We start from the raw sequence: 18,948 nt of genomic DNA on the forward strand, positions 1-18,948 counted from the left end.
TGCCCGGATCCTTAGGCTTAGAGATGGAAAATTTGGTGGCAAACAGGACTGTGTAAAAACCTATGACTACCGGGTTTGTCAGAGAAGTTTTCACAGGGTCAATTCTGCAGGACATTGAGGGGCTTTTGATTTTTTTAAGATATATGTTCTCTCAACTGGAGAGTCATCGCTATTGTCCCTTTTACTTGGATTGTTTCATGCCTCGTCCTTGGAGAGCAACCTTATCTCAGGAGAGAGCTAGCAAGCTGAGGATGTAGCCCAGAGGACAGAAAGACGGCCCGATTTCCTTGGTCAAGGCTCTTAAATGGGGAAGTTGTCTTCTGTGTAGGTCAGTTTGGCTTAGGAGAAGTGGAGGCTGCCATTTGGCCCACAGGAGGAGCAAGGATGGTACACTGGGCTGGGGGTCTCTCTTACAGAGCAGCATTTTTAACACGACAGTTGAGGGTATTGAAGAATCAGAAAACGTAACATAAAGGAATATCAGGCATGCTCCCCATGCAATCCTTCTGCATAGACTTCAATGCATGGATCACGGGGGCCAGCTGACCCGTCAATGAAGGGATGCTCCAACAAGACGACGGGGTATTCTGGAAGGGTCTCAGTGAACAGATGGATTTGTCCCCCATTAAGAAAACACTGCACAACACAGCTGAATTAAAAGTAGTAAGTTATTTTTAAGGTGTTCATAATTAATAGTATTTCAGTTGTTTAAGATACCATTTCATGGGGAACGCAGGGGAGTTTATATTTGTTTCCATACCCCTAGGTTCTCATGAATGAGTTTGCTGCAGACCCAAGAGATGTTTAGGACTTTTTAGAGGTCTGTAGGAAAATAAAAAGGGGACTGCAAGGGGGAGCTTACACTAGTTATTACTGTTGATAAGTTATTTGTACCTAAAGATGCCCAAGACATAATTCATCGTGCTTTCAATGGTTTCATTTTACTTACAAGTAGATTCAGGTTACAAAAAAAAAAAAAAAAATCAGGGGATCCCTGGGTAGCCGGCTCAGTGCTTTAGTGCCTGCCTTCGGCCCAGGGTGTGATCCTGGAGACCCGGGATCGAGTCCCACATTGGGCTCCCTGCATGGAGCCTGCTTCTCCCTCTGCCTGTGTCTCTGCCTCTCTCTGTCTCTCATGAGTAAATAAATGAAATCTTTAAAAAAATCAATTCTGAATTTAAAGAAATTCACTCTGTGAGGTTATAATCCATAATGTATACAAGATTTCACTGGCATCCATAAAAAGTAAAAGTATTTTAGAACACATTAAAAAAAAAAAAAACCACCAGGTATTGAAAATGAAAAGAAAGTTGAGGTTTGCTCAGTGGTCTCAAAGTATTTCATTTAATCAAATGTTTAATACGGGTAAGCTCTCCGATTCTCTCATCCCACAATGCCGCTCATTTTGCTGGTTCTGGATGCCACTATTAATCAGTTCTGGAACTCAGCATGTGAGCTTAGGGAAATAATTTCCCCATTTCTATTTTCTCCTAATGCAGTAGAAATTTATAAATTCAATTTCCAAAAGTTCTTCGGAATGATTTCTAGTGAAGTAGACTGTGTAGATGTATGGAAAGTAGTACGAATGTATTTGCCAGGGCAAGATCACTCTAAATAAGCACTCACATTTTTCCTATTGTTTACAATTCTCAAAACCATTTCACATATATTATCTCATTATGAGATTCATTCAATCCACTGAGAAAATTAACTGGAAATACAGTTATTTGTATGATTTGAACAACTCTTATTTCTGTTCATTCCTCCGTATCAGTAAACACAAAAGGGTAGAAATAGAAGAATTGACGAATATTTTTCAATCTCTACCGTTTACCAAAAAAAAAATAAAATAAAATAATTTTAAGACTGATTCTTGATAACCCTGTCTTTCAAAGGAAAATTTTCGTATTATATTTTACTTTTGGCTTTCAAGATATACATAAAATGTATCTCTCTATATACCATACCCCAGATACAGATACATATATAGAGATATATAATTATGTATAAATTATATATATTATAAATATATTATGTATTATGCATGCTATATATGTCATACGGAGCATATATAACATACATAGCACATATTATATATACATACGTAATATACAGCATACATTATATAATATATAGCATACATAACATATATAGCACAGCATATATTATATGATATATGGTATATAGCATACACTATATATTATTATATATATTAAATATTTTATATTATGTATAAATATATTATTATATATTCTAATTTCATTTTAAAATACCGGGCAAAATATTTGAAGCAAATCTGAACAATAAAAGGGAGGGACTTAACTGTGATGGTGCATGTTATTGGAGAAAAATTAGAAAAATTCTGAATAACTAATTTTCAAAATATATTCAGCCATTATTCTAAGCACTACAGATAAGAACTGTAAACATTATTGAGGGCTCTGTTCTTTTCAAGCCATTCAAGAATATGTTTGATTATATCTGACGTCAGATATAGTATTCTCTTCCACAGATTGTCATAATTAACCGTTATCTGCCCTAGGAAAGTGCATTCGTGCTGCTATTCTGGTACTGTAGATTTCATCAGAATTCAGTACTTCCTCCTTTGTGCTATTTTTCTTTGGGTTAAATTCCTAAAATTATGTTTCCGGAGTCACTGAACACATTTTAGAAGCATTTCATATTTCCAAATAGCCTACCAGCAAAGTTATACAAAAAAACATTATACAAGTTTATTCAAAGTGTCCCAGAGTACTCTTTGATGGATGTCCTTGTTCACGTTTTCTGTTATTATTATAGTCATCAATATCATAGAAATATTTATGAAGAGTTTAAACATAAGCATTTTTGTTTTAGTGACTTTAAACTTTTTTCATGTTTATGAGCTCTGAAAGCTTTTGCCAAAAAAAAAAAATAAATAAATAAATAAATAAATAAATAAAAGCTTTTGCATCATTTTATTTTACTAATATTTTTCCTAACAATTTTAACAGCTCATTATGGGATACCTTATATGTCGATACGTGTCAAAACTACTTTCTACATGTTTTTCATGTGCCTTTTTTATTATAACAAAACATCATTTGTAAAGTAAAACCTAAAAGTATTTTTATCATTTAAAAATATTTTTGAGCTCCATCTATGGGAAAGAGACAATAATGCTGAGGGTATTAATGATGAGTAAAATATACCTGGTCCCTCCTGGGGGCCTTAATATATTGGAGGAAAGAAAGGTTTTAATTCAAAAGACCAAACAGGTAAATATGCAGTTGTCAATTTTGGCTAGTGTTTTGAAAGGATATTTGAGGTTATCTGTCAAGTGTTTCCCAGGGCAATCTGATCTATGAAGTAGATATAGGTAGGCAAAAAATGATGTTCAAGCTACTATGTGAACGATGATTTGTGTCCATCAGTGGGAAGAAGCAGAGGTGGGTAATAGAAGTGGATGAGTCCAGGCAGCACCAATAGGTGCCTTCCTTTTGCATTTCTATGTTTATTTTCTTGTTGTTTCTTAAAAGGTTTTATTTTTAAGTAATCTCTACCCCCAACATGGGGCTTGAACACACAATGAGATCAAGAGTCACATGCTCCACTGACTGAGCCACCTGGGGTGCCCCTCCTGACTTCTATATTTAGAGTTAAGCTTACAAAGTCTTTCTACAATCCAAAGTTCTCTCAATATTTGTATTTTACATAACGTGCTTTTTTTTCCCCTTTTAAATGATGTGTTTCATCAATCCACAATGTATTTGATGGTGTATTTATTTGGTATGAGGTTGGGAGCTAGTTGTCCAGGAGCCATTTGTGGTGATGTTGATATTTTCCCAATACATGTTTAACTTGCCCTGTAGATATTAAAAGACCATGCAATAATACCTTTTGATAAATATTTAGATCTCAAGTGCCCTTAAATAATTTCAAAGAAACTAGAATTGACGTATAAACAAATGTCTGACATTTTGATCGTAACAATGCAGAGGTATAGGGGCACCTGGCTGGCTCAGTTGGAGGAGCATGCGAATCTTGATCTCAGTGTTGTGAGTTTGAGGCCCAGGTTGGGTGTAGAGATGACTTAAATAAATAAGTAAATAAGCAAACTAACTGTAAAAAAAGAAAAAAAAAAAAGAAAGGATAGCTTAGCATGCTATCTAGACTTTAATAGAGTATTCATGGGTATTCATGTTAAACATCGATTAGAATTGAAATAAAAAAATCTGTATGATTATACTCTTTCTAGAATCTTTTGGAAGGATACGGCTCCTACTAAAGTGACCTGTAATTAGAAGTCCCTTTTGACAGGGCTGCACCTTTATCTACCTTTCTCATTCCCACAGAATAGCTAACAGCATTCCGTTTTGAACAATAACCATTAATGTATCCATCTGGAAAAGCAAACACCTCACTTTTATCAACAGTGCACAAGAAGCATGAACCTGAAAGATTATAAAATTTGCTGTCTTAAAACAAACCACCTCTGTTCAACAGCGGTCACCATTAAGCGAGTGAAAGGAAAAGCCATGTGTGGGAGGAGATATTTGCAACATGCACACAAAAGGTTTTTAGAGCAGAAAATATAATGGAGTGTTTCAAATCCTTCAGAAAAAAATAATATATATATACAAAGACGGACAACCACCTAAAACTACAAGCAAGGGACTTTAATAGGCACTTTGGAAAAGAATTTCTAAATGGTTAGGGAACACGACAAGTTATCCAAAGATACTAGCAACCAAGTAACGGCAAGTGAAGACCAGGAAGTGGTACCGCTCACACTCACCTGGATTTCTAAATTTAGAGAGACTCACAATACAGTTAGAAGGATGTGCAATGCTGCTATGCAATGGAACTTTGTGTGCTCACGAAAGGGTTGTATGCTGTGCTGTCCAATATGGTAGCCACTAGCTGCCATGTGGCCACTGAAATTTGGCCACGAGAATGGAGGGATTAATGTTTGTCTTCATTTCATGGTCCGTAAATTTAAGTGACAACAAGGGACCCGTGGCTACCATATTCAATTAATACCAGCTCTCTGAAAAGTGTACGTCACCGTGTGCCACAGTTATGCCCTAAGATCCATCCATTTTGATCTTCGACATCTACGCAAAATCGTACTCACCAGCGTCACTTATAATAGCCAAAAATGGGAAACACATCAAAGGCCCAGCAATGTAAGAATCAATCAATAAATGACACAATTGTCATGCATTAGAATACCACATACCCATGAAAATGAACGGACCACCACTACGCATGACGACACGATTGAATCTCACCAACGTAACGTTAAGCAGAAGACGCCAGATGCAAAAGAATACGCTTTCTGGGATGCTCTTTTTATACAGCTTAAAAGGGATCTGAAGTGATCTGTGAGGTAGAAAGTCACGGTTGGGAGAACCTGCTTGCAATGGTGAACGTTTTGCTCAAGGAGACGTATACGCAAGTGTGCCCACTTGTGGCACCCAAAGCTGCAGCTCTTGGGTCCGTGCACATTTCAGGATGTATATTCCCATATAAATAGTGAGCAGAAAGCAAAGGATGGGACGTGAGCCATCGTGCCGAGACATGGACGGTTCCATCAGTGTCGGAGGGTGTGAACGCCAACATGTAAAGGTTGTAAAAAGTTTAGGTCGTAAAAAGTTCTTTTGCTTCGTATCTATCTCCGGTTGTATGTGTGTATAAGGGTTGTAGCGTGCGCTTTTTATAGAGCTGTTGGAAAGAGTATAAAAATTATAAGTGATCGGAAAACAAGTGAGTGGCTTAATTGGCAAGATTTTCCCTCAGAGAGCCACGCCCTAGTGGTGTGTCACACAAGCAAACCGCCCTTAGATTCAAGGAAATGTAAGATGTAGTTTAGGATGGAGGCTTCCGAAAGCAGCACGAGACAGCTCCGCAGAGGGGGCGCCGTCATTACAGGATGGGTCAGAAATCCATTGGAAATCAGAGGCTGTATCTGCGGCGGGCAGATGGGATTTGAAGAAACTGGAAGAAAAACTGACTTGAGGAGGTATTGTGCGAGCAAGGCTTTCTGGAGAGAATCTGACATATACCTGAAATAGGAATCAAAATCAAGCTCTGGCTCATTCCATCCAGACTTGCAGGGCAGCGTGTCTTCCGAGTTCTGTCCCTCCTAATAAATCGCGGTAACGTAATTCACTAATTTGCCAGAAGGAGGGTCTTTTGTCTGTGGGTGGGTAAAGCCAAAGAGATTTTACTGGTGAAAAGAAAAAAAGTTCTTGAAAACCAAAAGTACATACAGGCGTCTCGGTGCTCAGTTCAGAATCGCCCTGTAATTGCGTTAGGGAAGGTGGACAACCGTCACGGAGATCTGTGGGAAGAGCTCACCCCTACGGTATTTTGTCTGGTTGCAGGGAAAGGCCAGCTTGCTATTCTCCGCAGCCCTACAAAGCTGGTGGAGCTCAGGCTCCCAAGTTTATATGACAAATGCCGGTAGGTTTGGATGGGGGAAGCCACGCGAATGCCCTGAGACTCTTTCTGCTTGAAATTGTGATGCTTTCTTCTACTTATCCTCAAACCAAATGGACCGTCGTTGACAAGTTGTGCATCACGGAGGGTTCTGTGTGAACACTTCTCAACTCTGGAGACTGTGTCTTTTTAGGAGATAATTATAAGGCACCCGGTGCAATTTCGGGATGGGAAGTCACCGGGTGCTACCTCTGCTTGGGTATTTCCCTTCTTCCTCTGAGGGGGGCTTTGCCTATGAAAAGCGGCTTCGTTTTTGAGTTGCAACACATTGGGCAACGACAACAAAATTCAAAGAACGAACGCGGAGGATTTGCCTGTGCTTTTTCCTTCCTGACCCCTTCTAACTTTGGCTCAAGTTTGATGTACACAAAGGCATTCATCATCTTTTACCATCAGAAATTTCATTCTATCAACAATAAAAGCAAAAGCAAAAGCAAATAAACCCTTGCAGACGTTTGCCTCAGAACACCGGCAGTGATTTGCCCCTCAAGGTGAATTTCCCCCTCGTGTATACTTCCAAGTAGGTGTATTTGATGGGATGAGCACTGGGTGTTATACTATATGTTGGCAGATGGAATTTTTTAAAAAATATTAAAAAAAAGCAACCCCCCAAAACCATTAGGTATGTGGTTTTGTCCCTGGTTTAATACCTGCCACTCCCACCCGTTGCACCCACCGCATCACCGTGGAACCCAATGGTCATGGGAAAGCTCATGCCATCCTCAGCAGCTTGGAGCGTGTGATGGAACTAGAGACAATGTGTGTGATCGCTCTGGTGTGCAGCTCAGGAATTAGGCCGCTACTGCGGTCCTTGCTACTAGGATGGGGGATGTCTTCTGCGAGGCCCTTGGGAGAAGAGCCTTCCTATCCGGTAGGGATGCATGAGAAAAGATGGGCTCTCAGCATCCCCATCACCCCTCTCCAGCCTCAGGGCACAGCTGGAACCACACGGAAATCTTGCTACCAAGCCAAAGACAACTAATTGCCATGAGTGCATCAGAGGAAGACGGAGAACACGTAGGTTCTCAGCGGCCTCACAGACTCACCCAATTTCTGCCGCTGAAGCCCACCATACCCCGGGCTTCCTGCAAACTAACACCTGGAGCTGGTTGGCAAGCTGGTCAGCGCTAGGCATTAGCAGACCACCAACGGGGACTAAAGTAGATCGTGTCACAGCCGAGCAAACACCTCTCCCTCCCCATGCTGAAGCTGGTTTGCAGGAAATTTAAATAACTAACAGCAGAATACTGTATGGCACGTGTGTAGATGCCCACAAGAGCCACCCGTGCCCTTCGATGAGAATCCGGCTTTGAGGACATGCTAGGAGACCTCCCACCGTCCCGATGGAAGCCAACCCCAGACTGGCCACAACGGAAGATCTGGACACTTGGAAAACAGTGCAGAAGTATGTTTAAAGGGGCAAATGTTTCTCTAAGATGTACCTGGATCTCGGGCAAACCCTTTAAACAAAGCAGTTTGACCAGGGAAAGACCCCTTCCCCCCCGCCCCGCCTCGTACATGGAAGTCAAGGAAATGAAGAGTTGTGATGGTTTCTAGAGGAGGATGCATTCGATTCATGTCACATAATTAGGGGACAGTCGTCCCGGAACAGGTACTGTATGAGGCCCTAGGACGCCACAGAGGACTTAGGTCATAGGCTCCGTGCAAACCCCGGGGTTGCCATGCAGTGAGAAGAGCTCATGCAAAGGTCGAAATCTGTTTGGGCACGAGGACTTCGACCACAGGAGAGCAGCAAGCTAGTCGTTCCCTGCGAAAACCCGAGGAGAGGCGAGAGGTGATGGGCGGTGGGCTGAGGCCAGAGCTGCCCCGCCTTGCCTCCATGGGCTAAGCCCTGTATTCACACCCTAGGGGGTGGCTAGGGACTGCACACCTGTGCCCCCCGACACCTGGCACGGTGAAGCGCTCACGCCCTCTCGGTGAAGGGGGTTCAAACCAAGGGCGACTAATGGGGATCAATGGGGACACTGATGTGATGCTGTGCCACCCGGACTTCAGTTCAAAAGATAAATCAGACACAGTCACCAAATCACCAAGTGGGCAAACATCTGCTCCAGGCTTTCAGAAGATGGAGAGATCACTTCCAGTTGGGGACATCGGGGCGTGTAATGGGAGACAACCGTGAGCTGGGATTCTTACCCATAGGGGGAAGGAAAAGCAAAGGGGGGCCTGGTCCTTCCAGAAGTACTTTGGCCTCATGTAGACCTTCCACGTTCAACATAAGCTGGCAGGCCGCTCAGTACGACATACCAGTCTTTGAATAGCCCAAGGAACACCTGTTCACTCAAAGTTCTGAGAAGGCCTGCAGATAGGATTGCAGGTTTTTCCAATCACGTAAGGAGTCACAAAGAACGGTCTTGGAAAAGATCTTGCAACTATGACGAATGTTTTGGGGCAGGAAAGGGATATCCCGGGAGAGCGGACATCGTGAGAACCTGGAGTCACGAAATGAGGAGCAAAGGGGTTCTCTGGTTTTCTTATTCCAACTCGGTGACAATTCAAAAGTCTTTGCACAGGTAGACGTGAGCAAAGTAGAAATAAGGTAAAAAACCAAAATTAAAATAGTTCCTAGCCTCCTTAGATGTAGCTGGTCTAATGATATTGCTCGCACTCCCCCGTTAAAGTGAGAGTTTGTGCAATCGTATTTGAAGGCAGGGATGTGTCTCAGCAGGTAACCAGCAAAGCAGGACCACAAATGTCCACGTCCCACTTGGTTGCCACCCACACCTTAAATTCTATCAAGATGGTATTTTCTGCAGAGCATGAGCTCCGTTTGGTCTTGCGCAGTCTTTGAGGTGGTGCGGATTACTGATCTCTCCCTCCGGGCCCATAAAGAATGAGCCAACGCGGAGTAGGCTTATTAGGCCAGGAACAAAACGAGCACGCCTGTAATGGATAGGATTATCGGAAATTCTGCAGAAGACATGAAAACCGGGAGCAGGCGTCGAAGGGTACGAGTATGGGGAAGAGGAATGCAAGGCTGAGTTTGGTTCAGGAGGTGGGGACAGTGTCCCCTGTGGGAACGAAAGGAGCCCGCCCGCCGGCGGAGCACATGCGTGAGTCACAGGCTATGCTGGGCCCTTCCTTGGGGGTCGGCTCCAAGCGAGGACAAGTGGTTTCAGAGCTACCGAAGCACCAGCACCAGAGCACCCAGTCCGTCCTCCTCTTTGCAGTCAGCGAGCATGCTCTAAAACACCAATCAGGTCACGCCCGGGGCCTGCTTGCGGCCCTCGACAGTTTCTGAGGCCACTAGGCGAGAGTGCAGGTGTCTCCACCTGTCCACGTAAGCAGGCCACAGGCGTGACTTGATTGGTGTTTTAGAGCATCCTCGGTGACTGCAAAGAGGAGTACGGTGGACGGGGGAAGAGACCCAGAGCCACACAGGTCAGCCAGGAGGTGCGGGCTCTGAAGGAGAAAAACAAAAAAAGTTGGATTGTTGAAGGGAAAGCCGTCTCGGTCCTCAACACCTCTGACACCAAATGTGCGTGTCCCCCATGTCAAGCAATTCTGCAATTCCCTGCTGACCCCAGTGGGGCGTCCTTCCATATAATCCCATTCTCGCAGGACTCGGGGTGAGTGCTGACCCCACAGCGTAAAGGCTCAGACGCACAAGGAGGCCCCCAGTTGACAAGTCGCGGGTCCCCAGAGTTCTGTCCGACGTGGCCAGACATTGGGGTTCCCGAAACCAGCTCCTCATGGATCATAAATCATCATCACGGTCGATGATTCACCATGAGGACTCAGGAAGGTCAAGGGAACTCTACTTACTATTATCAATCTGTCATGAAGAGTAAGGCCAGAGGAGGACGTAACACAGCCTGACGCCCGAGACAGAGGGTCCGGAGCATAAGTGTCTGTCCCCAGGGAGTCTGGGGTGCAGCCGCCTCCAGGGGCATGCGCACCGGCAACAACCAGGATGCTGTCTCCGTCCCTTCCTTTGTGGATCTTTAGGGAGGTTTTAGTGGGCAGAATTGATCAAATCCTGGGGCGCCGGTGACGGACTCAATTCCCAACCACTCTCCTCTCCTTGGAGGTATGCAGTGGGGCCCCAGGCCCAACCCCCTAATCCTGTGGTTGGTGACCTTGGCAACCACCACCCCCTCCAAGAATCACCTCATTAGCATAAACTCGGGTGTGATCCACGGGGAGGGGGTTGGCTTTCTCCTGAATAACAAAAGATGTTCTCACTCCTACCCAGAAATTCCAAAGGTTTTGGGAGCCCACTGCCAGGAACCAGGGAGATCATTCTGGATTGGGATGGGCCCTACATCCAGTAAATGTCCTTACAAAAGACAGAAGAAGAGCAACACAGACACAGGAGAAGCGCTGTGAAGACGGAGGCAGAGTCGGGAGGGACACAGCCTCGGGCCAAGGGATGCCCGGAGCCCCCAGGAGGGCAATTAATGCCCTCCTCTAGTAGACCCAATGTCTTTCACTCAACACCTCACCTGTCTCAGGGGTACTTCTATTTTACCTTTTCATCCCAATCATTTAGTAAAAGACCCCGCAATCAAACGGGGGATGCAAGTCAAGACGCCGCCACGTGTGTGGGGGAGATTTTGTTTGGAAGTGTGAGCCCACCTGGAATGCCACCACTGAAGAGCGGTGGGGAGCCCTCCTGGCTCGTCCGCCCAACTGCTCGGTCAAGAAGCACAGGTTAAAGGTGAGCTACAGGTAAGCGTTAGCTAAGAAGAGCCTCCCGAGAGTCACGAAACCTCACAGGTGCCTCTACGACGGATGTGTTGATCGAAATTACGAGTTCATTTTCAAACAAGGTGAGAGGGATTGTAAAGTTAATTTTAATAAAGGGAGGAATAAGCTGTAATGTTGAATTCTACGAGTAAGTAATGGGTGTGATGGGAACATCAGGAGCCATGCCTACATTGATTTTATTGTCTTCTTAAATTTGCAGTTATCAAAGCCAGAGTTGGAATATCTTAAAATGCCAGGATAGGGATAATTAAGCAGTGAGCTTTTTTTTTTTTTTTTTTTTTTTAAAGCAGGATGTCTTAATGGAATGATGATGGATCTGGAGCCCAAAATATAGAATTATTCGATTTGCTGAATGTAATTATCTGGCTAAATTTGTGAGGAACTGTGGAAGGATGGTTCTCCTCAGTGTGGTGCCAGGACCTTCAGCATCGGCACCCCCACCTGGGAATTAGTGAGAAATGAAGATTTGAGGGTTCCATCCCAGATCTCCTTAATCCCAGACTTTGGAGAGGGGCATAGCCATGCACGTTTAACAAACCCTCCTGGGGAACGCCCTGCACACCTCTGCTAGGAGGTGCTAAAGTGAAAACGTGGTCCTCTTCCATCTCGGCAAGCGATTCCACAGAAAACGGGACCATGGTACAGAAAGAACAGGATTTTGATCCTTCAAAGAATCAAACACATAACCTTCAAAATGTTTATTCAAGAGCCTGGCAAAAAAAAAAAAAAAGAAAAGAAAAAAGAGCCTGGCAATTTGGAAATCTGCATTTTCTGATGAAACATAGAGATGACGGACCGACGTGGAAAGAGGAAAGGCTCGCGGTGCACTTTGGCAGCAGGTAGATTTAATTTGGCCACCACCTCTGCCGATGGCAGTAGCTGCAGGAAGATGTTGTTGATGCTGCCCAGTGGAGACCCTGGAACCAGTTTGGAAGAGTTCCCCATCCAGAAGCAAACAGGAGCAGCCATGCCCCAAATGGATTACTCATCCTCTGCCATCCAGAAAAAGTCATCGCCGTCTCAGACGATGACACCTGGTTGCTTCCAGAGCCCCATCCTGGGAGCCACAGAGCCAAGACTGAACATCTAGACAATATTCTTGGTCCGTGGTGAAGAGTGATACCCGTAGGCTCCATGGCCCCAGGTCACAATCTGACTTAGGTTTCAGAAATGCTTCGCAGACCCAGCTGCGTGTGTTCCATAAAGCCCGTCGGGTTCATCACCGAGGACAGGCGTAGCTGTGGACAAATGCACACACGTGAAATTAGGTTCTCTCTTTGATGAGGACAGGTTGCAATCGGAGGATGAAATCTGTTTCCTCAGACAGTTGAGCCAAAAAGGCTGCATTCGGCTGAGCCGGCGTTCCCTCCTGCTCACGTGGAAATTATACGGAATATTTGCATGGGTGTGTTTAGGGAGGGCTTTGAAGCGGGATGATCGTAGGGCAGCACGCAAGTGGAAGTCAGATGTGCTTTTCGGAGGGCAAGAGGGAGTTAAAGAGGTCGCTGAAATTGCTAGGGCAATGCCAGGTAATTGGAACTCAAAAGTGAATTCTTTTCTTTGACTGTATTATGGTATCAGACAAAATGAGGGGAACCTCGGAAAGTTTGAGTATTGTCATTTAGTTCGAGAAATAATGACATGATATTTTTCGGCAATCTCTAGATAGCATATAAATGTACAGTTCTCCCTCTGTTTCTCTCTCACACACACACATATAGATAACAGCAAGGTATTTATAATGTAATACATGTGATCTTGACCATTCTTGACATTCTTATTCTGAAAGGGGATATAAATTGGAAATAAATTACATTTACGCAACTATATACACTCTTCAAATATGCAATCAAAATGAGAATATTTCCAGTGAGACTAAGTAAAATAAAACTCTGTAACGTGAGAGGTGGAGAAGCATTTTAAAATGTATGTTGAAACACAATAAAAATAAGCACAGATTCTATCCCAGTCACTGCATTCTCCACCCAAGACGTGGTTTCTTTCTTTCTTTTTTTAAGATTATATTTATTTATTTGAGAGAGAGCGTGAACATGAGTTGGGAACAGAAGTATAGGGAGAAGCAGGCTACTCAGTGAGTAGAGAGTCCGAGGTGGGGCTCAACCTCAGGACCCTGAGATCATGACCTGAGCCTAAGGCAGATGCTTCACCAACTGAGTCACTCAGGTGCCCTAGAATATAATTTCTAGGCAGAGGGACAGAAGATGCGTTGGAGAAAGAGAAGAAGGCACATACAAAGTCAAGCAATCCCCAGGAGGAGTCTTTCAGGGTGAGGAAGTGTAATAGGATCTGCAGCAAACATGAGACGGGGTGTTGTTGGTCTGTGGGGCATCTCTGGGGTGACTAGACCTGCCCCTGGGTCAGAAGAGCTCATCAGTATCAGGCTGTCCTATGTCAACGGGTGGAGGAGTAGCAGAGTGCACCCAACGGGATCTTGGATTTTCTCCATAGATTCGGTGTGGCTGGTTCTACCTGGGGCTCTTTGTACCTCTTGGATGTTTTTTTAAGCAAAAAGACAATGTTTTATCTACTCCTGGAATCAGTGGCCACAGTAACTGTGATCTGTGAAAAACCCACAGGGAACAGCATCCTCAACAATGAAACACAGAACGCCTTTCCCGGAAGATCCAGTAGAAGGTAAGGATGAGCATCTAGCCACGTCTATTCAACACAGCAGTGGATGGAAGTCCCAGCGCCAGCAATCATAGAAGAAAAAGAAATAAAGGCATCCAAAAAAAAAAAAATGGTGATATTTCTGCATACAAGTTAGAAACTCTCCAAAAAGGAAATTAAGAAGACCATCTTTTTACAAAAAGCAACAAAAAACACTAACATACTTAGGAATGAATGAACCAAAGAGGTGAAAATGTGTACACTGGAAATTATAAGATATTGGCAAAGGAAATTAAAGATGACAGATACGTGGAAAGACATTCATGCTCATCAACTGGAAGAATTAATATGGTTACACTGCATGCAATCCATAGTGATCTACAGGTTCAATGCAAAGTCCAATGGCGTTCTTGACAGAAATTGAAAAAAAAAAATCCTAAAATTCATATGAAACTACAAAGACCCTGAGTGGCCAAAGGGATCTTTTTCTGGAGAGAGCGCAAGGGGATGACGCACCCCAATTAGGAGGCCAGCGATGAAAAGCCCTGCTTGACCCCAGATACGTTCTGCAAATTGGTCCCACTTACCTTCTCCTTACAAGCCCGCCGCTTCCTGGAAGATGCTTTGTTATCCCATGGCCTGAAATTGTCCTTTGGACGCCAGGACTTGAAACGCGATGGATGTATGCAAGTGGAAGTAACACATAACAGCAGCCTATTCGTCACCGATAGCGATGATTTCCCTAAAGAAGAGAAAAATAAATTGAAGACTCCACTGAAAATAGAACAGTTTCTAATCCAAGAATAAAAGTAATTATTCATAGGAATATTGAATTACAACAAATTTTGTCTTCTGGGGAAACTGATGGTTCACAGAAATATTTCAAATGTTGAGGGTTTTTGGTCTCCCCCACCCCCGCATAGTTTTCAAATAAGTTGAACTGAATATTTTGTAAAGTTTGAGTAGAATATCCTCACGAGTCTGTCATTTCTTCAGATAAATTTGTAATATTTAACGACACTGGCATATAAATCTCCATTAATTCAAAACACACTCAGTGAGTATAAAGAAAGGGACACTAATAAATGGAAACAAATTTTTATCATCCTATAAACGGGAAATAATTGGGATTTTTGGAATTTTGTTAGGCAGATTTACATTAATTCCACTTTTTGTATTAAAAATATATGTCAGGGCACCTGGGTGGCTCAGTGGGTTAAGCATCTGCCTTCAGCTCAGGTCATAATCTCAGGGTGCAGGTTGGCTTTTCCCTCTCCCTCTGCTCCTCCCCCTGTTCATGCTCTCTTTCTTTCTCTCAAATAAATAAAATATTTTTAAAAATAAAAACAAATAAGAATACATGTCAATTAATTGGAATGGAATGATCACTACTGTATCATGAGTGGATGTTTTGATTCTATTGTTCCTCCAAGGTAGGCTAGCCTGACTAGTAATCAGTAATGACTACCTCTTGATATTTAATGCGTAGGGCATTTCTACTCAACAGACATTTTTCAGAAGAAAAAAAAAATACATGTCGAATTAGGACATTGCATTTATCTTCAAGGAATTTATATAATAGCCTTTTGGTTTCGATTATTTCACTTTTCAGGGGTGTGACCTTGAGCACTTTTGACGGCTTCGTTAAGTAGAAGGTAAGCAAAGGACAGAGTATAGGCGCATAAACCAAATGCAACTGCCAAAGAAGAAATCACACACTCCCACATCTACACACCCTGTACACATGAATATTTATGTAATATGCACACATATGACATCCTATACTCCTCCACATACTATATACATATGTGCCAGATATCTATATATGCTTTTCTCTCTATGTATCTAAATATATATGCCACGTATCTGTATTCTATTCTCTGTTTCTCTATAGAACCCAGATTCAGACAATGATCATTGCTCTTTACCCATAAAATAATTTGAAACATTTACATATAGTAAGGTGGTAGAGACGGAGACAAACGTCTAGCATTTCTTTCCTTTTCTCTGTTGCTGGCTCACTACAAACGTTGCCATAACCTAAGCAGCCAGGATCAAGTAATTAACCATAAAACACTTGGTCAGGAGAAGGAGAAGCATGCATGTGGTGATTTCCAAAAAAAAAAAAAAAAGATTTTGTGGTTGTCTTTTAGGAGCACCTTCAATTCAAGTGAGATGAAATTGGGCTTTTGAGACTGACCAGGCCCCCAGCTCAGTTCGTGTTTCAGTGCTGTTGTATGGTTGACGTTCAGGAGCAAACATGAAGAAGACAGGACGCAAGCCCTAGACCATGCATATGGGGTAATCCAGAAGCAGACACGCAGGCAGTGGCCCATGTCGTGAAGCAGAAGCACAACTGAAGCAGTGCCCTTGACAGCTGTTCAACCCAAATCATGCCTTTCAGTGACGGCTGTCTCTGTTCTGAATCTGCACCCCGACACAAGGCTCCTCGGGTTGGACATGGCTCCACCGTTTCTGCCTATACTTCATGGAATGCCTTCCTCCCGCTTCGAGAGGAAAGAGGAGTTTTATCTGGCGTCAACACTGTCCAACAAAGAAACTGGAGATTCTTTCATGTTTCTACGATAAATGCTGTTTCTCTTTTTATTAATGATCCCCTTCAGATAGTCTTAAGAAACAAAAAGGATTTTTAAAAATGACCCTATAAGGTAGTCTGGTGATTCTCAACCATAAGGTAAGTTTGCCCAGGGGACAGTTGGTAATATCTGGAGATGTTTTCAATTGTCAGAGCCCAGGGACGGTGTTATTACTGGCACCTGGTGGGTAGAGACCAAGGATGCTGCTCGATGTCCTGCAATGCACCGGGAAGCTCCCCTGCAACCAAGAATGATCCAACCTGAACGCAGTAAGAGCCAAGGTTGAGACACTGTTGGTCTTCTGTTTCCATCACGGTGACCCCCAATGGAGGAAGCATCGCAAGAGAATTCATGTAACCACAGACCCACATAACATAGTACTTGCCATAAATCTAATATGAATGTGGGGTTCTCGCAATTCCTACAATGTTGAAAGCATTTCTCTGTACATGATTTCATCTTGGGTTTTTTGTTTGTTTGTTTTGTGTTGTGTTAATGAACCTTTCAGAAGCCTCCATCATCTGCCAGGAGCTGAGGGCTCAAGAGTAAAAATGAGATGCTCCCAAAATGCTTGAAGTCCGGGAGAGGAAGTAAACATGAGGCCACACGCACATTGGATAACGGGTGGTCCCAGGCTCCATGAAGCCAGGACAAGGAACTAACCCGCCTGGGGAAGCTCGAAGGTCTTCATGAAGTTGGTGCGTTGGTTGTAGCCTCGAGGGAGGGATGCGTGCTGAACTATTGGACAGAAAAGCAGAAGAGAGGGGAGCAGGATAGCAGATGGAACCCCTGTGGGCCACAAAACAGCCAGTGTGTCTTGAGACAAGAAAAAACGAGTGTGGCTGAAATGAACTGGAGGTCATTCCCAGCAGGATGGGGAAACTAAACACAGGGTCTACCGTCACGGTCTTCAGTGTGATTGGCACTTTGGGAAGTTCACACCGCGCCTGAAGACACCACTTTCAAAAAGGGTGTCAGTGACAGAATGACAAGTGTCAAAGCAAACATGGTTTCTCGTCTCTTGTTATTTTGCAATAATAGAGTTGGCTTTTGTGCATCTTTGGATACCTTGCAAATATGTCGTTAATTCACATCTGATTTTCTTTAGCTTTTTTTTTTTTTTTTACTTCAAACAGTCTTCCGGCAGTGTCCCACAAGCATAGTAATGGTTTTCGGACACGCGTGTTGCCTTTGGGACCCCCTGATGGTTTGAAGGGGGCGGTGCATGGTGGAAAGAGGTTTAGTCAGGAAGCAGATGTCCGCGGAGAGCAAGGCGGGGAAGTTGGTTGGCTCTCATCTGCATACTGAGGCTCTCTGCTTAAGATTCCCAGCTCAGCTGTGTGTGTGGATTAAAGATCTCTGGGTTTCCCGGGACAATGCTTGGCTCCTTTCTCGGGCTTCTGAAATTTTGCACCCCACCACCACCACTGCTTTGACTGAGCAGCCCTCCTTCACCTGTTTCCGAGTTGTGCAAGTGAGACAGCGCTCTCTCGCTCTCTCCAGGCTACCGCATGCTGTTCCCGGTGTCGATTCTGAAAAACCATCTCTAGGTTACTCTGAGAAGTGCGGGCAAAATGAATGAATGAGAAGGAAGAAAGGAAGCAAAGGGAAGAAAGAAAGAAAAGTCTGAACTCCCGGGCAAGGCAGGGCCCTCCCTCCGCAGTCTGGTGCCTACCGCCCTGCTCCGTGGGGTCACCACGCCCTCACCCACCGTTAGCTCCGCATCTCCAACCGCCAGCCAGCTACTCTGCCCCCCATCGAGGGTTCACCTGCATCTGGTTCCCCAACCGCCGCGTCCAGCCACACCTGGGGGAGCTGATGGTCTGTTGTCCATCATCTAAACGTAGGGAAATACGTGACCTGATTTAGGCTTGTGACAAGTGACCTAGATCTAATGGAGCTGTCACCTAGCCTAGTCCAAGGCTATCCCTACTCAACTGCCTTCTCAGTCGTCCCATTTGTCACTTACTCAGCAGAGCCGACACATGCCGTGGGGCCCGAAGAACAGGTACAATTGCCGCCAGAAAGGCCACATGCGCGTTTATCGCAATTGATGTTCATGCCAAGGAAATGCGGGGCGGTTTAATTCTCTAATTTTTCACTCACCAGTCCTGTTATGGAGCTACATGGATATTTGATGCTGTATCGTAAAGCTCTGTTTTCACGGAGCAGACGGGAAGCGGATGCTCGCGAATGACTGGCTTGTGAAGGTGCGCGTAGTTGAGGCACCTGATTGACAACTTGATGCTCTAGCAATTGTAATGGTATTTTGTATTTCTCCGGTATCACTCCTCGCGGAACTCGGAGTAGTCCGAAGTGGTCTCTTTATAGCTTGGAAAATTGCTGCAAATGAGCACTGAATGTTATCCTTTACTTTGCTAATCTTTATTACCAACAATGTGGTTCTAAAATCATGAGACATATGTTTATTATATATTACACGACCGAATATTCATGGTGAGGATTGGATATAGTTACGTACAGATAGATGTGGGTAGACAGATGG

At 43.9% G+C, this 18,948-nt stretch overlaps 1 long non-coding RNA gene across 1 annotated transcript in view; it reads right to left on the bottom strand.

Annotated features, from left to right (window-relative positions):
• The window catches only part of LOC140629089 (uncharacterized), a 391,707-nt gene that overhangs the window by 95,885 nt on the left and 276,874 nt on the right, over nucleotides 1-18,948 (bottom strand). Inside the window, exon 5 of the long non-coding RNA XR_012026976.1 lies at nucleotides 14,433-14,587. This is a non-coding gene — a long non-coding RNA (uncharacterized lncRNA). The remainder of the gene's footprint in view (nucleotides 1-14,432; nucleotides 14,588-18,948) is intronic.

The sequence above is a fragment of the Canis lupus genome, chromosome Y, assembly GCF_048164855.1.
Source record: "Canis lupus baileyi chromosome Y, mCanLup2.hap1, whole genome shotgun sequence".
Lineage (NCBI taxonomy): Eukaryota > Metazoa > Chordata > Mammalia > Carnivora > Canidae > Canis > Canis lupus.